The sequence below is a fragment of the Ursus arctos genome, unplaced genomic scaffold (assembly GCF_023065955.2).
Source record: "Ursus arctos isolate Adak ecotype North America unplaced genomic scaffold, UrsArc2.0 scaffold_9, whole genome shotgun sequence".
In the NCBI taxonomy this organism is placed as follows: domain Eukaryota; kingdom Metazoa; phylum Chordata; class Mammalia; order Carnivora; family Ursidae; genus Ursus; species Ursus arctos.
Genome location: NW_026623111.1, coordinates 43,507,841 through 43,525,974, shown reverse-complemented (window position 1 = coordinate 43,525,974; position 18,134 = coordinate 43,507,841). Strand labels below are relative to the sequence as shown.

The 18,134-nt window shown below is 42.6% G+C and overlaps 1 pseudogene; it reads left to right on the top strand.

Moving 5' to 3' along the window:
- The first annotated feature begins 9,587 nt into the window (after positions 1 to 9,587).
- Positions 9,588 to 11,359, top strand: LOC130543273 (SUMO-activating enzyme subunit 2-like; annotated as a pseudogene).
- The last annotated feature ends 6,775 nt before the right edge of the window (positions 11,360 to 18,134 follow it).

The following is an 18,134-nucleotide window of genomic DNA, read 5'->3' as shown; positions in this document are numbered from 1 at the left end:
ATGGGCTCCACATTACATGCTTCCTATGTCCTCCTCCCGAAACCCGATTTTCGCAGATTTGGAGCCAGTTGTTTAAGTGGTAGCCTAGTCGTGTGCCAGGAAAGTAGGATGTTAATATGCGCTAATACATCGCTGCTGACTTTTGGAGAGCTCAAGGTACTTCATAGCAGAGGGGGTGAAGACTTCAGGAGGCCCAGCTTCAAGGACAGAAGAAAAGGTTGCCATGAACAGCCCACAGGAAGTGACTCATCTCGTCATTGGCCAAGGAGAAATTACACCCTGACCCCCACCCCAAGATTCCAGTGACCTAGTGCCACCACATGACTGGAGCAGGGAACAGTCCAGGTGCAGGGTGTGGAGTGTGGTAGGGCAAAGATTCCACAGGGGGGCTAGGAAGCTCATTTTAGGTAGAAGAGGCTAGGCTGAACCTCAACCTGGTACCTCTAGTTGACCCCACCCTCACCCCTGCAAGTGGAGAAGTCACCGTATCCTTGCCTTTTCAGGTTTCGGCAAGTGGGTCAGGGGTGACCTTAGAAGGTGTATCCACAAAATGAAGGCAGAGAGAGAGGTTTCCAGAGCAGCAAGCTCCTGCATTATAAACTCTACTTTTCACAAAAGGTGTTTCATTGTCGTCATAATTGCCAAATTTAAATTACTTCTATTTTCAGGTCTCAGGAAGCCATAAAGAGAGAGAGGAGAGATTTTCACGGTGAGAAATGAGAAATGATGAGGGGAAGAGGGCGGCCTGTGGAGAAGAGACTTAAAGAGGAAAAATGTTTCTGGAGTCAGCTGCGGCCGAGGCGTCTGGAAAGCAGGGAGAAGCAGCAACGGGTGAGTGGACAGGGAAAGGGGCAAAGGAGAGAGTCTGGACATCGAGCTGTGAATCAGGTCAGAGGTAAGGCCCAAATGAAGTTCTAAGAAGGAATTTTTCAGTCGGGGTCATTGAGAATGAATATGAAAATGAGTGTAGAAACTGAAATCATGTTGCTCTGTGTGCCTGTGAGCAATGTTCACCAAGGATGGGGATTGAATCCTCAGAGTTCTAGATTTCTTCTGTGTCTTTAAAAAAAAAATACTAAAGCAAAAAACAGGAGTCATTGGAGAAATGACAATGATAACCACTGGACCCTCTCTATGCCCCCAGGGTACAGGTTATATTGTGATTTATAATAAGAAATACATATTTGGTCTTGTTCCTGTTTCTGGCACAGAGCTTCTAAAACCCTAGGAATTTCTTAAGTGATAAGAGTGATCAAGGTTTCTTTTGTAACATTAATGTGATGGCTTCTGGAATGCCACCTAAGGATGGGCCTGGTTGGCAGAGGAACCAAGCTGGTGCAGAAAGGATTGGAAGCTTTAGTCCAGCCCCCCTGGCGTCTGGGGAGAGGAGAAGTAGTGGAGCTTGGCTCAATCCCCAGTGGCCAATGAGTTAATTGGTCATGCCTGTGGAATGAAGCCTCCATAAATCCCAGAAGGATAGGGTTTGGAGCCTGCAGGCTTGTGAACACGTGGAGATTCAGGAAGAGTAGAAGCCCCACACCTCTTCCCCACCCCTTGCCCTGGGCATCTCTTCCCCACCCCTTGCCCTGGGCATCTCTTCCATCTGGCCATTCCTTTTATAATAAAACAGTCACTTAGGAAGTAAAATGTTTCTCTGAGTTCTGTGAGCTGCTGTACCAATTTAATCAAATGCAAAGAGGAGGTCATGGGAACCTCTGATTTACAGCCAGTCAGTCAGAAGTACAGGTAACAACCTGCACGTGCGTCTGTCATGGGACCAAACCCCCCCCAACCCGGGGCACAGGTGGCAGGAGTCTTATAGGACTGACCCCTTAACCTGTGGAATCTGATGCTATCTCCAGGTAGATAGTGTCAGAATTAAGCTGAATTCTTGGACACCCTCCTGGTGTCCAACAATTTCTTGGTGTTCTGCGGGAGGCCTCCCACCCCGTCCCCCCCACCACACACACAGTCATGCACACACACACTGGAATTGGGTCCAGGAATCTAAAACAGTACACCTGTCAACAAAGACTGAAATCCCTTTCCCTTTTATTGTTCTTATATTAGCTATGAGTGTGTGTGTGTGTGTGTGTGTGTGTGTGTGTGTGTGTGTACATTTCTCAATAACTTTAAAGACTTTGTGCAGGGGTGGACTCCACTTTCGTTTCTAAATAGATAATCCCTCTCATATTCAGAAACATAAAAATTGATTACCTATTCGTAATTGGGGCTGATAACTCTCTTTGATTGAGTACCTATTACATGTACACACATTATATAATGTAATTTTTACAAAAACCCCTCTGACTGGGCATTATTCTACCAGTTTACAAATGAAGGAACTGAGCCTCTGGGTATTAAATAAATTGCCCAAGTTTACCAGTATGGATTAAATGTTTGTGTCCCCCCCCAAATTCATATGTTGAAGCCCTTAACCCCCAATGTGATGATAGTAGGGGGTGAGACCTTTAGGGAATTCAGCATGAAGGTGAAGGCCTCATGAATGGAATTAGTACCCTCACAAGAAGAGCTAGGAGACAGCCACATGAGGGCTCAGCAAGAAGGCAGCCACCCCTGCAAAACAAGAGAGCTCTCATTAGGAACTGGATCAGCCCAACACCCTGGATCTCCCAGCCTCTAGAACTGTAAGAAATAAATGTCTATTGTTTAAGCCACCTAGTCTTTAATAGCATTTTAAGCTGACTTACATAGTCACACACCCAGTAAATACTGGAGCAAAGACTTGGTACAAAGTCAGTACTCTTCCTACCAACACCAGGCTGCATCTCAGCAGCAACTTTGCTCGACCCAACTCAGCTGGACATGACAACCACTGTCAATTCCTTGTATTTGTGTGTCTCGTAGAGTTAACAAAGCACTTTCACATCTAGCAGTTAATTTAAAGTGTGCTGCAAAAAGTAGGGTCTGGAATCTTTAGACTTCAAATCCTAGCTCCTAATACCCCGTGCACAGACCCATCATTGCATGTTATTTCTAACAGAAACAAACCAGCGAAACAAACTTTAATAACATGCAGTGTTGCTGAAGATTGTCTTACACCTGGCTGAACATGCCATGAGGCATGAACTTTCTGGACGATAATTTAGTAATAAAAGTTTTAAAAAAACACATTCTTTGATCCAGTAACTCTGCTTCTAGTACTGTCTTAAGAAAAGGCTGAAGAATGCACAGAAAGATTAATAAAAAGGATATTCATCACAAGATAGTAAGAGTCAAAATTTGGAAATAGCCTGTAAGTCCAAAAAATCATTAATTGGATAGATTATAGTATATAACAGAATACCATACATCCACTACATATCAGGTCATCAAAGAATACATAAAGGTAGGTGGAACCGTTCCTAATACAGTTTAGGGGGAAAAGCAAGTCAGAAAACAGTACGTAAAGTATATGGTTCCCAATTTTGTTTTTAAAACATATCTACACATAAATGTGACCGAGCATAAAGGCACTTACTGTTATCAATGGTTGCCTCTGGATGAAAGTTATAGGTAACCTTTAATTTCCTTTATTTTTTTAAATCCTCTATACTGAACATGTATCTTTTCTAATCAGAGAGAAAGAAAATAGAATGTAATTTTTTATTTATAATATTTGTACAGTAAAGCCTCCCCGCTAATCACTTCTTTGCCAAGAGGCCCCAAACTCACATTCACACCACCCTTGGCCTCAGGTCCAGGTTGGAATTCAGGCCCCTCTGCATTATTATCACCATCCCTCCCATTGTTTTGCATTCACATATGAGACTTGCTCCTAGCATCCCTCCAGCATAGTTCCTTCTGTTTCTATACAGAGGTATAGAAATGGTAATTTGCTCTCTTAAAAACTGAATTTTCGGTTGAGAATTTTCAAGCTTGGCAAATACCAGGTCACAGTCCCTGTGATAACTAGCCTTACAGGAGATGTTTTCCCCAACCTGACTTGGAGCAAACAAAGAGATCATCACTTCACTTCTAAATAGCCTCTAACCAAGCAAACTAAATATTTCAACTGAAAAGGTTACTTAAGGTTTCGTGGTTTTTTTTATTGCGTGCACGCTCACACACACACACACACACACACACACACACACACGTACCTGCCATATCTTTTGGGGGGAAGGAGTACAGGGAAAAATAACTAGGAGGCACTGTAATCAAGGATTTCATTTCTCCTCTCTCATTTCTTATCCTACCATCTTGTACTCTCTGACCAGCCAATCTCAAAAGGTTTCCAGAGGTGCCTGGGTGGCGCCTTTGCTTAAGCATCTGACTCTTGATTTCACCTCAGGTCATGATCTCAAGGGATCGAGCCCCATGTCAGGCTCCTCACTCAGCAGGGAGTCTTCTTGAGATTCTCATTCTCTCTCTCTCTCTCTCTCTCTCATAAATAAATAAATCTTTAAAACAATAAAGATAAAATAAGTTTCCAACCTGTCATGCTGTCCACACTTTGGGACTTCCACACTTTACCAGTCCCTCAAATTGACCTATTAACTGCTACACATCCTCAGGATCTCAGTTTAAACACCCATGTTCCAACAAGCCCTTTTTGACCCTCCAAGACTGGGTCAAGCAGCCTGTATCACTCTGACTGCTCTTTATTAAAATTGCCTCTTTCACTTGTCAATATCTCCACCTGGACCCTAAGCATCTGTAAGGCAGGGACTGTCTCTTGTCCACCTCTGTTTCTCTGGCATGTAGTGTGGTGTCCGGCACCAAGTAGTCCCTCAATAAATACTGGCTGAATGAATAAAGGTATCATGCCCCCCACCCCCACCCAATCCCTAGCAGTTCTTGCTCCACACAGAACAGCCATTGATAGGACCACTGTGTCTCCCACTGTGTCCACAAATGATGTATTTTAGTTACTCCTGGAGGTCTAGCTCCAGGCATGGAAGCTTTGGAAACTGCTGGTTATGATGCTTGGGGTCAGAAAAACTTGCACAACTGGAGTGCGTGATCCTATATCCACATCTGTCTGTCAGACTGTTTAAAAAGGAATTCATCCCTTTAAAGCAAAGTTCATCCTACCTACTACATTGACTACAGGAGTAGAGGACTGGCAGGGTAGTGGCCCTGGTAGAGGTCGACTCTTGATGTTTTAAGTGCTGACCGCATTGCCACTGAATGCTGATAGTTAGGCATTTTTAACAAGAACTGATTCAGTGGGTGTGAGTTTGCAAATGTGCTACTTTAATGGCTACTCATATTAACTCTGTATAAAAAGGTCCCGTTATGTCTCCATCTAGTCTTGTGTTTATTTAGTGATCAGTGTTAGGATGAGTAATAAGCCCCTTAGCTTTGTGACAGATTGTTCTTTAAACACCAGACCAATCAGCACGCTGCCCTTGAACTCCTGCTAAGCAGAGAAGATTCCTAGGGAGTAAGTCCTCAGCCCCACGGGAGTTTGTAAAATGTGAATTGGAGGTCGGTGACAGCATAAACAAATCTGAAGATAGCTCTTGTGAAAACTCTGCTCTGCAGTGTAGAACCCACTTCTGCTAGAGCTGGTTGAGACCTTCCATGGGCCCCAGAGCCCTCCCACTGAGACTAGCGGGGAGGTAGGAAGAAATGTGGATTTAGCTCTTGCAGCTGACTTGGAAATACCAAGTTTGGATACAAGTAATTCTTTGTAGGGTTTTTTTTTTTTTAATCCCAGGCTGTTTTTCTATACCTCTGAAGAGACAGAAATAGATAAGATACTCTGACCTTTATTTTATTGATGGAGAAAGCAAAGTATAGAGAAATTGATGGCTTGACCCATGTGGAAGGTGTTACTTGATAATTCGGTAACGACGCTTAGGATTCTGGAGCCTAGAACATGTCCTCACCACTTGTTCATGTGTCTGACACAGTGCCTGGCACATAACACATAGGCATACAATAAATATTGTTGGAAGGAAGGAAGGAAGGAAGGAAGGAAGGAAGGAAGGAAGGAAGGAATCAACAAAACAAATGTCCCTCAAACTTGAGTAATATAAGGACTTCTTTTGGAGAAATAATAGCCTCTCGACCCCAAAGATTATCTACAAAACCTCAATTTAAGCTCATTCTTATTCTTTGAAATAGCTCTCAGTAGCAAATTATCATTGCAAAATATAATTTCAGTCCTTATAGTTAATAAAAATACTTTATTATTATTGGGAAAAAAACACAGTTTTTTAAAGTTCTCATAGAATTCATAGATCTCATTTAATACCAGCCAACCTCATTTGGAGAGAAGCTACTAGATTATAAGCCCTTGAAGAAGGGCAGGTCTGAATGTTGTCCTTTCTGATATCCTCAGCACCTTCACCTGGTAGTTTTTCTCCCACTATTTGACAGTGATGAGGGTGGCATGATTGTGGCCAACCTCCACCCTCAGTAGGAAAGGACAGCTGCCAGTGCCAGCCAGGGAGTACCAAGCAGAACAGCAGAGCTTTGGAGAATGATGCTTGAATGCACTGCAGCTAAGCAGAGCTCAAGTCCCACTGGGTGTTCAGAGATGGTGTCACAGGAAGAGGGAATGTTACCTGGTCCTGGAAACATGAAAAGGACTTGGTGACACAGAGAAGAGGGAGGAGGGCTTTAGCCATGGAGAAAAGGGAGTCTTTTCCTTTCCTGCTGATGTGCGCTCTTCTTGTAAATTGGATTTACCGACAAAGACAGGCCCTGAGGACATCATAAGTCCTGCCCAAACCTCAAAGGACTGCATGGCTTTTGGGTAGTGTCCAGACAGGACATAATAGAAAGATAATTAAAAATCTAGGGGCGCCTGGGTGGCGCTGTCAGTTAAGACTCCGACTCTTGGTTTTGGCTCAGGTCATGATCTCAGGGTTATAAGACTGAGCCCCCTATCAGCTCCACACTCAGTGGGCAGTCAGCTTGCAATTCTCTCTCCCTCTCCCCCTCCCCCTGTGATCGCTCTTGCTCTCTCGCCCTCTCTCTCTCTCTCTCTCAAATAAGTAAATCTTTAAAAAAAAATCTAAAGAGGAGGTGCCTGGGTGGCTCAGTCGGTTAACTATCTGCCTCCCACTCAGGTCATGATCCCAGGGTCCTAGAACTGAGTCCCACTCAGGCTCCCTGCTCAGTGAGGGGCCTGCTTCTTCCTCTCCCTCTGCTGCTCCCCCTGCTTGTACAGTCTCCCCTACTCTCTCTCTCTCTCTTTCTCTCTGTCAAATAAATAAATAAAATCTTTTTTAAAAATCTAAAGAAACTGTTACTTCTCAGTGAAAAAATCATCCAAGAGAGCTGGAGGAAAATTCTTCTTTTCTACCACTTTGTCTTCCTTCTCCCCACTTCTGAGTATAAAAGTGATTTTGGGCCACCCAGATCCTGTTCTTCTCAAAATCTGAAGTCTGTCTTCTAGGCTCTGAAACTTGCCTGTCTATGTTTTCCCATGTGTCTTAATGCACATCCCCACACCCCTGCACAGGGGGTCCTTGAAGTCAACTATTGTGTCTTTTTGGTATGTATTTCCATATCCTACTGCCAAATCATACCCAGGCATTCCATAAATGTTTGCTAAAAGAGTACTGTTTGGCCAAATAAGTACCCAGAGTTATCCTATTGCTCTATCTCTTCTCCCACATCAAAATGAACTCCTAGCAAAGGAGCTGATCATTTCAGCCACCAACAGCACTTAGTATGTTGCCCTGCCCAGTAGCATTTTAAATCCCATGTAAATCAAATTTTTTCACAGATTTGGAGACAGGTTCAAATAGGAGTGTTCTTTGTTTCTAAGCAAATAGGGATATCTTCTTAGGGCTGACCTGGAAGCCAGCTCTTATCAAAAAAGATGAAGTAAAATTTTGGCATACTCACAGAAGGGTGGTAAAGTTGGTCCTATGATAACAGATTTGAGCTACAAAGAGCTGCCTTAAAAAAAAAAAAAAAGAAAAAAGCTACAGTCTACTCTAGCAACACTTATTAAGATGAGATTTAACCAAAGACTATAAAATCTTAAATGGTAGATAATAAGGTCAAGCCAAGTTCCTATTTTCAGCTCAGAACAGATGACAAGACAGGAGGACATAAATGGAAATTAAAAGAAAAGGGATTCAGAACAGATCAGAAGGTCACCAAAAATAATCAATGGCTGAAATGACTTTCTGGACTCATTCACTTGTACAGAAAATATTGGGTCATTGAAAAAGTAATGAGATGATATTCTTGGGAAATGGAATAGTTAAAATGAATGAGTCCAGATAGGCCCAGAGACTTTAATCATTCTGAAAAGAAACACTTGCTGAGACACTCTCTCCTAAACCAAGTTGAAATTTCATTCTAGGGAGACAACTAGGTGTAAGGTAAGAAGACTTCGCTTTTCACATTCCATGAGTATTTGCAGTTCCTTCAAAGTTATAATGGTATTGAATATCAAGGGGCCTTTTATGAGTGGTGTCTCCTGCAGGATCCTAAGAAAAAAAATGAGCAAGACAACCACTAAAGACATGGAGCCTTGGAGTTCATTCTCAGCTGGGCTCCCATCCAAAGTGGAAATCTCTGTGTACACACAAATCACACATCTGCCAATGGATGGTTCCAGGGCCAGGACAATGCCGAGGCAACCTTCTCAGCTATTGGGCAGCTCTAATTGTTGGACAGCTGAAATTGTTGGACAGCAGGGTTTGCCCTTCCTAGAGTTTACCCAGTGGGCAGCTCCTTTGGATCTCTACACCACATGTGTCTACTTCTGCTTCTAAATGGTAACTAGCAAATGTTTAAATGCAGCGCAAGCTAAGCTTTCTCTTTTCTAAGCTAAATATCCCCATTTCCTTCATATGACATGTTTTCCAGACTCTTGCCTCTGGACCACCATCTTTGGAAAGACTGTTAATGTTCAATCATGCACACTCATATGAACACATACACACACAACACACAATCTTAGAATCTTAGAGTGGAATGCTCCAAACTGAGCATGTGTCCCCAGATGAAACTGAGCAGTGAGTCAACTACCTTCTTTGATCTAGAAATGCCTACTCTGTTAACACAGCCAAATAGTGGTAGTAGTAGCTACTATTCATTGCAGCCTACAACATGCCAGGTACTGGACTAGCCACTTTGCATGTGTTATTTCTAATCATAACCACAGCCGATTCTAATATTCCCATTTTATAGATGAAAAAATTAAAACTCAGAAAGCAAAAAACTTGGTCAAGTTCACAGAACTAGGAAATAACTAAGCAAGGATTCAAATTCAGCCCTGTTTGACTTCAAAGCTATCATTCTTCCTAAAATGCTAGACTGCCTAATATTTTCTTAATAACTACTTCCTGGCTCTTTCATTAAAACTTGTGATCAAGGGGCACCTGGATGGCTCATTTGGTTAAGCGTCTGGCTCTTGGTTTTGACTCAGGTCATGATCTCAGGGTGGTGAGATCAAGCCCCAAGTCAGACTTCATGCTAGGCATAGAGCCTGCTTAAGATTCTCTTTCTCCATCTCCCCCTGCCCCTCCTCCTCCCTGCTCTCTCTCTCCCTCTCGCTCTCTCTCTCTATCTCCCTCTCGCCTCTCCCTCTCTCCCTCTCTCTGTCTCCCTCTCCCTCTCTCTAAAAAACAAAACAAAACAAAGCAAAAAAACTTGTGATCAAGCCCCAGGAGCTGGTCAAGGCCATGGCCAGGGGCCAGATGCTGTTGGTGGGTGCAGGTGGCATTGGCTGTGAGCTCCTCAAGAACCACATGCTCACCAGCTTCTTCCATTTCGACCTGATTGATCTGGGTGCTATCGATGTCAACAACCTCAACAGGCAGTTTTTGTTTAAAAAAAAAAAAAAGTTGGAAGATCAAAGATCCAGGTTGCCAAAGAAAGTGTACTACAGTTTTACCTGACAGCATCATGAACCCTGACTATAATGTGGGATTTTTTTCAACAATTTATAATGGTTATGAATTCTTTAGACAACAGAGCTGCCCACAGCCAAGCTAATAGGATGTGTCTGGCTGCTGATATTCCTTTTACTGAGATTGGGACTGCTGGTTACCTTGGGCAAATAAGGACCAAAAAGGGTGTAACTGAGTGGTATGACTGTCATCCCAAGCCTACCCAGAGAACTTTTTTTCCTGGCTGTACTATTTGCAATACGCCTTCAGAACCTATTCATTGCATCATTTGGGCAAAGTATTTGTTCAACCAGTTGTTTGGAGAAGATGCTGATCAAGAAGTAACCCCTAACAGAGCTGACCTGAAGCTTCCTGGAAACCAGTGGGAGCTGAAGCCAGAGCCAAAGCATCTAATGAAGATGGTGACATTAAACATATTTCCACTAAGGAATGCGCTATGATCTGGTTAAACTTTTTATGCTTTCGAAAGACAATATCCAGTATCTGTTGACAGGGAACAAACTATGGTGGAAAAGGAAGCCTCCGTTGGACTGGGCGAAGTACAAAGTCAAGGAGAAGAAACCAAGGCATCAGATCAACAAAATGAACCCCAGTAGGTCTGAAAGACCAGCAGGTTCTAGATGTAAAGAGCTATGCACATCTTTTTTCAAAGAGCACTGAGACTGCAAGCGTTCATTTAGCAGAAAAAGAGATGGGGCTGAGCTCATATGGGGCAAGGATGACCCACCTGCAATGCTTTTTGTCACCTCTGCTGCAAACCTCAGGATGCATATTTTCAGTTTGACTCTGAGGAGCAGATTTGATATAAAATCAATGGCAGGGGACATTATTCCTGCCATCGCTACAATTAATGCAGTGATTGCTGGGTTAATAGTAGTAGAAGAATTAAAGACTTTATCAGGAAAAATAGACCAGTGTAGAACAATTTGGTTGAATAAACAAACAAACCCAAGAAAGAAGTTTCTTGTGCCTTGTGCACCAGATCCTCCCAACCCTAATTGTTACATTATGTGCCAGCAAGCCAGAGGTGACTATTGTCACATTAGAGGATAAGAAATGAAAGAAAATTTTGCTATTGTAGCAGCAGATTTCCAAATTGAATGTGCGAGAGGAATAATCCTAATATCTTCAGAAGAGGGTGAGACAGGAGCCTGCTTCAAGAAGATGACTTCCTTCAGGACTATGCTTCGTTGATCAATGTCCTTCATAGTGAGGACCTTCGGAAGGATGTTGAATTTGAAGTTGTTGGTGATGCCCCCAGAAACAGTGGGCCCAAACAAGCTGAAGATGCTGCCAAAAGCATAACCAATGGCAGTGACAATGGAGCTCAGCCTTCCACATCCACTGCGCAAGACTAAGATGATGTGCTCATGGTTGATTCAGATGAGGAAGGTCCTTCAGATAATGCTGACGTCAGTGAAGAAGAGAGAAGTTGAGAGAGGAAATTGGATGAGAAAGAGAATATCAGTGCAGAGAGGTCACGTACAGAACAGACAGAAGAGCCTGATGATGTTATAGCTTTAGATTGAACAGAAATGCCTCCAAACAGACCCCTCTTACTGCAGTAGGTCATCTGGGCAGAACCAGGTTATCTGTCATGCCCTTTGTTCCAAAGGGGAAAAAATCGACACCAGTGACTTGAAGATGATTCCACTCGCTTTGAAAAAGCATTCATTTTGCTAGAACAATTAGAAACAATGCAATATGCTGTACTGAAAGTAGGAATAGAGTTTTAAAACCCTTTGAACAAAGTGTGTGCATAACCAGTCATTAGATGAAACAACACAATGCATGTTGCCTTTTTAATGTAAATACCCTTAGTATCATTTAACAGTTTTAAAATATTGTAGTTTAGTAAAGTTGATACCTGGTTAAAAATAGTATGCCTTAATTTTTGGTTAGAAGAATTCTTTTGAGCCTCAATCTAACCATTTCCATATTCTTAACTGACTGAAACAGATTCAAAGAAGTATCAAGTGCGATGCACTGAAACTTGTTTTTAAATGTTAACTGACACTATGTATATTCATATAAGACAATGTTAGTTTACTCAAGTTTTCAGTTTGTGCTGCCTGATATGTCTGTGTACAAAGCCATTTTTTGTGTATTGTTATAGTTTCAGGTTATTTGTATTTGATGTTTCATAAAACTCAATTATGACTACATTGTACTTATGAACCAAATAAATGGCATCTGCATACTTGTTAAAAAAAAAAAAAACCTTCTGATCAACCCCACACATCTTGCACTTAAAGATTTGCAACCAGCAGGGAGTAAGTTACTTCATAAGGTAGTGGCATTCATCAAAGGCATGCTGGGAGGGGCGCCTGGGTGGCATAGCGGTTAAGCGTCTGCCTTTGGCTCAGGGCGTGATCCCGGAGTTCTGGGATCGAGCCCCACGTCAGGCTCTTCCTCTATGAGCCTGCTTCTTCCTCTCCCACTCCCCCTGCTTGTGTTCCCTCTCTCGCTGGCTGTCTCTCTCTCTGTCGAATAAATAAATAAAATCTTTAAAAAAAAAAAAAAAAAGGCATGCTGGGAGAAAGGAAATGGATCCAGGCTGGGAGGGACACAAGGCTGTGTGGGCAGAGCTGTGGCACCAGTATAGGCCATCAGTTGTCCAAACCCTAATCCAAGCAGACACATAGCCAATGCAGCCCATCTCCAGGGGCCTCACAGAGACCTGTGGGAAGGCAAGAGCAGGGATATGGCATCAGAGATATAAAATATTGACCATGAGAATGTCAAGCTAATCCAAGGTGCTACATGGAATTCTGCCTCCACCAGGGCCTCAGAGAACAGTGTATAAAGTCATGAAGAGAACAAAACCAGACTTCGCCCCATGATCTAGAAAAGGGGTGAAAAATAGGAAAACTCTAAATATCCAAGAGGTTCAGACAGAAGGGAGCTAGGCCCAAGCTTATAAAACTTGATCCCCCTCCTGTGCGGTAAAAGGTTAACTCTGCAGGCTTGGGGTGCTCGAACTCTGCACATTTCAAAGAAAGGACTCTCTTCTCCTGGGATGGAGCTCTCATGATCTCCCACTCAGTAGGGAACCTGCTTCTCTCTCTCTCTCCACCCCTCCCCCTGCTGGTGCCCACACATGCATGTGCTCTCTCTCTCTCAAATAAATAAATACAATCTTAAAAAGAAAGGAAGGAAGAAAGGAAGAAAAGAAAGGATTTGTCCTTAACCAGTTATGGAGAGATAACCTGTAAGTCCTTGGAATATCCTACCTAAGAAGAGTATCTTTGCATACCTGGAGGCTGGGGGGCCATGACAGTTTATGTTAACAATGTGATATATGGTAAATGCCTATTTTTGTTTGCCTGGGATCCTAGGCCATACTCTGGGGAGACTGGAGACTGAGTAGCTAAGGTCAGTTACATGGGCACTCTATGCCTACGTGACTGACCCCTCAAACCCTGGACACCAAGGCTCAAGCTGGCAATACTTCATGTGTGTTGTCATGCATCACTGCTGGGGGGATTGAGTGGTATCCATGCAACTCCATTGGATGAGGATGACTGGAAGCTCACACCTGGTTTCTCCTGAACTCCGTCCTGTATACCTTTTTCCTTTGCTGGTTTCCTTTGCAGTATCCTTTCACTCTAAGAAACTGTACCTGTGAGTACAACAGCTTTTCTGAGTTTTTTTTTTTTTTAAGATTTTATTTATTTATTCAACAGAGATAGAGACAACCAGCGAGAGAGGGAACACAAGCAGGGGGAGTGGGAGAGGAAGAAGCAGGCTCATAGCAGAGGAGCCTGATGTGGGGCTCGATCCCATAACACCGGGATCACGCCCTGAGCCGAAGGCAGACGCTCAACCGCTGTGCCACCCAGGCGCCCCTCTTTTCTGAGTTCTGTGAGTCTTTCAAGCAAATCATCAAACCTGAAGGTAGTCTTGGGGATCTCATACATACCTCCCAATGGCAGGATATATAGAGGACTGGTTGAAGGGCTTGGAACTCGGAGGTAGAGCCCAACACAAAGGCTAATTTGAAACCTCCTTCTTTGTTGCCATATGCAACTCTTATATAACAGACCCACTGACCTCTCAGTGGTACTAGGGGAGAGCCAGATCTGCCTGCAGAAAATGGGGTTGTCATTTGGAATAGCTGGGATGGATCTAGGGGTAAAAATTCACACAGATGTCCCCATCTGGTATCCATTCAAATGACTATGTTTTCTCTTTTTAAATAAATGTATTGGCAGAATCTATGACTCTAATTGTGAAAGTAATACATATTCATTGTCAAAAATCTGGAAAACATAACAAAATATATTAAAAAGAAAACAGCCCTTTAGAATCCCACCACCCAGAGGTAAGCATGGTTAATACTGTGGTATAGCTCTTTCCAGTCAATTTCTTTTTCATGAATATGTAGCAGTGTCCCTGATGAGACAGAATTTAAAATTTTTTGTTAGCAAGAAAATCTGCAAGTTAAAAGTTGCCAGCCACTTCCATGTCTAACAAGTCATCTTGGGACACATTTTTGTTCTGGAAACAATCACATGGGCAGTTTCTTTCAGTTTTGCAGATGTAAGGCAGAGGCGCCCATCACAAGGCAACAATGTTCTTTGTCATGGAACATGTTTCTTGACAAAGGCTGCCCATCTCACCCTGCTGGTACTAAAGCCAAATGTCACTGGAAAGTAGGTGAGCCAATCTGAGAGGGAGCCTAGAAGCTTCCTAGGAGAAAAGAAATCAAGACCCCAACTACTTCTTGGCTTTGCTAGTTTTCAACATCTCTGGTGAGTTCCGTTAGTCCTATATAGGAGCCCAGATTACTGAACTGTTGGTGTTTTAGTTTCGACATAACACATGGCCCAGACAGGAACCCTCTACTGCAGCGGCCATCCGGGCACCATGGGTTTGAGAATACTGTGTATGAGGACACGCTAAGAAACTGAGACACTGGGAGCCCAGGCCACTTTGGTACAGAACAGTGAGAAGAAATCTCCTCTTCCCAGCACAGTGAGAACTACCCCTGACCACCTGCGATAGCACAGCCAGGGATGGCCCCAGTGAGTGGTAGCCAAGTCACTAGACACCAGTGTTGGAAGCAGCAAATCCAGCCCACAATAGACTAAGATTCTCCTGGGCTCTCTCCACAAGGCTCTTATTCTTTAGTCTGAATAAAGTGGGACAGGGGAGCCTTAAGTACATCACAAGAAGGGGATCACTGAAAAAGAGAATATTTTCATGCTGAGTGAGACAAGGCCTCTACTCAGTTCACTGGAGACACAGCCATATTTTATACCCCACGCTGACAAAGCGAAAGATATACACTATACAAAAAAATCTAAACCCACATGGTGTGTAACAAAAGGATTAAATTTCATAATGTAGATTTTGTTCCCACTGAACCTTATAAGTTGACCGTTGAATAACACAGGTTTGAACTGTGCAGGTCCACTTATATGCGGACTTTTTTAAATAAATATAGTCCAGCACTATAAATGTATTTATCTTTCTTATAATTTTCTTAATATTTTCTTTTCTTTAGCTTGTTTTTATAAGAATACAGCATATAATAAATATGACATACAAAATATGTGTTAACAGTAGGGCTTCTGGTCAACCATAGGCGCTACTAGTAGTTAAGTTTTGGGGAGTCAAAAGTGATAATTGGATTTTCAGCTGCATGGGGAAGTCAGCATCCCTAACACCCATGTTGTCCAAGAGCCAACCATATACTGGGGTGCCTGGGTGGCTCAGTCATTAAGCGTCTGCCTTCGGCTCAGGGCGTGATCCTGGCATTCTCTGCTGGGAGCCTGCTTCTTCCTCTCCCGCTTCCCCTGCTTGTCCTTCTCTTGCTGGCTGTCTCTCTGTCAAATAAATAAATAAAATCTTTAAAATAAAAAAAAGAAGAACCAACCATATACTGAGCATTTTCTGACATTACACACATTTGGAAACATAATACTAATAGGTAATAATAATAACTACGACTTGTGTAGTGCTTATGTAGCACTTACTGTGTGAGGTAGTATTATCTCTAGATTAGGAAACTGAGGCACAAAGAGGTTGTGTAACTTGTGAATGATATGGCTAGTAGATGGAGAAGCTAGCATTTGAACCCTATTTTGTGTACATAGGCTATATAATCATTTTCTAATGGTTAGAGAGTTCGTTTTCCACATTTTTTCGCTATTATAGATATGCATTGATGAATATCCTTATACATAAATCTTTGAAAGTCAATTAAAAATTTTAATCTTAATGTAGAACTTCACATGTGTTGAACTCCATCACTTTAAAAAAAGTGTTTTATTTGAGTACAGTTGACCCATAATGTTACATTCATTTCAGATGTGCAGCAGAGTATCTCAACTTCTCTGTATGCTCTGCTCACCACCAGTTGTCTACCACCTACCACCAAACATTGCTGTTACAATATAATTGACTATATTCCCTCTGCTGTGCCTCTTACTCCCCTAACTTATTCATTCCGTAACTGGAAGCCTATGTCTCCCATCCCCCCTCACCATTTTCCCCATCCCCGCATTCCCCTGGCAGCCAGCAGTTTGTTCTCTGTATTTATAGGTCTGATTCTGCTTTTTGTTTGTCTGTTTATTCGTTTGTTTTGTTTTTTAGATTCCACACATGAGTGAAAACATATAGTATTTGTCTTTCTCAGTCTAACTTATTTCACTTGGCCTAATACACTTTAGGTTCATTAATGTCACAAATGGCAAAAATTGCATCCTTCTTTATGGCTGTGTAATATTCCTCTGTGTGTGTGTGTGTGTGTGTGTGTGTGTGTGTGTGTGTGTGTGTGTGTGTACACACCACATCTTCTTTATCTGTTCATCTATCAGTGGACACTTGGGTTGCTTCCATATCTTGACTATTGTAAATAATGCTGCAATAAACATAGGAGTGCATGTATCTTTTCAAATTAGGGTTTTTGTTTTCTTTGGGTAAATACCCAGTAGTGGAATTATTGGATCATATAGTTTTTCAATTTTTTGAGGAAACTCCGTCTTGTTTTCCACAGTGGCTGCATCAATTTAACAGTGCATGAGGGTTCCTGTTTCTCCGCATCCTTGCCAACATTTGTTATTTCTTTGAATTCCAGCACTTTTAATTTAGACCTTTGAGATTTTCTTGGATCTTGGTTCTGCAATTCAGATTTTCCACTTTCCCCCAAACTTTTGTCATTCTGAGTTAACTGATCTGTTCTCCTCAAATACTTTACTCAAACAAATACTTTATCTTTTTTTTTTTTTTATCGTATTTTTAAAGTAGGCTTCACTCACAACATAGGGCTCAAACAACCCTGCAACCAAGAGTTGCACGCTCAGGGCGCCTGGGTAGTGCAGTCATTAAGCGTCTGCCTTTGGCTCAGGGCGTGATCCCCGCGTTCCAGGATAGAGTACCACATCGGGCTCCTCCAATGGGAGCCTGCTTCTTCCTCTCCCACTCCCCCTGCTGTGTTCCCTCTCTCGCTGGCTGTCTGTCACATAAATAAATAAAATCTTAAAAAAAAAAAAAAAAAAGAGTTGCACGTTCTACCAACTGAGCCAGCCAGGCACCGACAAATACTTTACCTTAAGCTTGACCCGAATAAGACAAGTTCCCACAGCTTGGTCCCTGTCGCTCCCAGCAGTTCATCTCACACTCAGGCTCCCACTTTGTCAACCATACCCTGTTCTCTTGGACCACATGGCCTTGCCACCTTCTCCCTTTCCTGAAAGCTCCCACCTTCCCCTGGTGAACTCCCAGCAGTCTTTCACATCTCAGCTGAAGCTGAGACCAGGGTGAGCTCTTTGTTATGTACTCACAGAACCATATTCTTTTCTTTCCAAGTGGGAAACTCATGAACTGGGTCATGAAATTATCTGATTAATAGCTGTCTCCCTTATTCACTGAAAGATTCCATGACAGCCAGGGCCACACCTGCTTCCTCATCATGGTACCCAGTGCTGTACTTAGTCTGGAGTGATAGTTAATGCATATTTGCTGAATGAATGAATGAATGAATGAATGAACGAACGAACGAATGAATACAGCATCCCGTGGCACAGCAATAGAACCACTGACCTTCCGTGTTGATAATAGCATGACTGGATTTATCAGCTTTCTTTGAGGGTTGTACTCTAATCAGTTATAATTTATGACCTACCCACATTCTTATCTTTGCCCCAGGATATTGCTAGAGAGTCAGATACAGCTGAGATCAAGCCATCCTGTGATTGACTTTCTCTACTCTCTCCTCTCTCCTGTCCTCTATACGGCCTCCAGTTGTCCTTCCTAAGGCAGCTCTGATTACACAACTCCCTGATTAAAAACCTTTTT